The sequence below is a fragment of the Meles meles genome, chromosome 14, assembly GCF_922984935.1.
Source record: "Meles meles chromosome 14, mMelMel3.1 paternal haplotype, whole genome shotgun sequence".
Taxonomy (NCBI): domain Eukaryota; kingdom Metazoa; phylum Chordata; class Mammalia; order Carnivora; family Mustelidae; genus Meles; species Meles meles.
In genome coordinates, this window is record NC_060079.1 from 34,912,628 (window position 1) to 34,915,073 (window position 2,446).

Here is a 2,446-nt window from a genome sequence, read left to right on the forward strand (position 1 = left end):
CTTTGAAAATCCCAGTGGGCATCTCTCAAAACATCATCAACAATAGCAAAAATGAAATAGGTCTGAAGGAGACTCAAAAATGGGAAAAGACCGCCTCCGTGAACGGATTAACATATCAAGCTTTAAAAAAATACATATTGTATATACAAAAGAATTATACAGATGGGTGTACTTTCCAGGTGATTGACAGCCAGTGGTTTTAAGCTCAAGTGTAATGTTTCATAGTTTTATGCACAGAACTCTAGTGGCTGAATGCAGCTCAGAATTTAGTACGTGGAGCTTGTATCAGTAGAAATGTCACTGAAAGGATTTTTGCTGGATCTTACTTTAACTCATCTAATATGATTAGAATTTGAAAGAGAAGATTTGTAATTTTCTCTACTAGATCAGTTATTTATAGTAATTTTTTTTAAACACACACAAAAAGCTTTAAAGATAATCTGAATAATCAGTGGGCATTATATTTTGGGTTTTGGAACTGGGAGCATAGCCAATTGAGGTGGAATTTTAATAACTGCTTTGCTACCTTTACTGTTTACTTGAAGCAAATTTTTCATAAAAAGAGCTGGATTGACAGTCGCAAAGATCAAAGTCCTCTTTTTATCAACTGCACAGATATAGCACAGGGAGTAAAAATTTCCCATCTGCCCAAACCACTGCTCTGGAGATTTTACCTATAAAGGATGAGAGGATTTTTCAAGCTCTTTGCCTTTGTCTTTCTCTTGAGAGGATTCTTCATTCAGTGGCACTTACACAGGCAAAATGTTTCTGAATTAATAGCGCTACATAGATTTCATTTGCTTTAGGCATTCTTTCCACTACTACTTAACATATTAAATTCGGAAATTATTTTAGAATCTACTGTATATTTTAAACTTAATGTTTGTAAGCTTGTATTGCCATTTTACTAATTAATAAATTGAGTCAAGAAAATTAAGTTACTTCTCTAAAATCACAAGACAAATTAATAGCAGTGCTTGAGTAAATATTCATGGATTCTGATCATATAATGCAACAGTAAGCAAGAGAATTGGCAATGGATTTGTAGGATCTTATGTTTATAAACCACATTTAATCTGATCATCAAAACCACTATAATTAGAACCTGACTGAAAGTGAATTGGAAAAGAAACTAACCTTCAAAATCTCTAAGGAAACACGTTATATATTTTACAAATATTAAAATTAAATTACATATTGTATTATTTAACAAACATGTGGAATGTCTTAAGTTGTAATTTTTTAAGAAGCCCATCTCCAGAATTAGAATCTATTTTACTAACTGTACATTTGTCACACTTATTTGTTACCATTTATTCTCTCTTGATGGTGAGTGAGGTATCCCTTACAATAAATGGTGTTTTAGATTAGATGATCTGTAAGAACAACTACTATCTTTGTGGATGAGGAAAATGAGGATTACAGAATGGGAAGTTAAGTTTTTTCCAAGTAATTTTTGCAAATTAGTAAATCATGCAGCCTGAATCTGAATCGAGGTTAATTTAGTTCTCAGGCTCATGTTTATACAAACATGTTGCTTCCACACAGAGTGATATATGTAATAATAAGGGCAAAGTAGAATTGGGAAAACTCCAAAGACATGTAATTATCTTGCTGGCATGGTGAAGCTGACTGTGGCCAGGCAAAGAGACTGATTTTTTTTTTTTTATCAGAAATACAGTCAAAGTCTACACAATCATTAAAGGTATATATGTTTTTGAAGATATTTACTCCTTTAATCAGTGTATACTTGAGTCAATGGTTCACCATTTGAAACCTGGTACTGATAATTTCAGGATAAAAAGTTAGACTATGATTTTTCAGCATTTTATAATATACTTAGAAATCACTAACCTAAAAAATATTTTAGGGATGATGGGAAAATGCTTTGCCAAGTCTTCTGTACTTGCGTTTCTATACAGTTCCAAAGACAACATACTGAGCAAGTGCTAGTCATATAGTAAGGGAGGATGAATGATAGTGAGCACAAGAGATGAAAGGCATCCTAAACTCTATACTATGAAAATACAAATGAAAATCAAATTTCTCTATAAATAAACTCTATACAATGAAAATCTAATTTCACATGTGGTTATTCCTACTCTAGGGAATAATACTAAAAGAGATAATGCATTGAATACAATAATGCAGAGATATCCGAAGCCTGAGAAAAGCTTTTTTTTTTTTTTGTGAAAACTCTGATTTATTCTGTCCTCATCAAAAGAAGGTCATCTCCATGAAGGCAAAGTTAGTGAGTTCTTTAATTCCCATTGTGACTCTAATTCCCATTGTAACTCTAGCTCCCAGCAGGATGTCTGTCACAGTTGTTGTTACTCAGTTTAGTTGTCAAATTTATTAATTTATCTGGAAAGATAATTTTGAAACTCCAGTATTATGGATAGAAAGAGAAGTCACTCCCAGGTTATAAAATACCAGGTAGCAAATA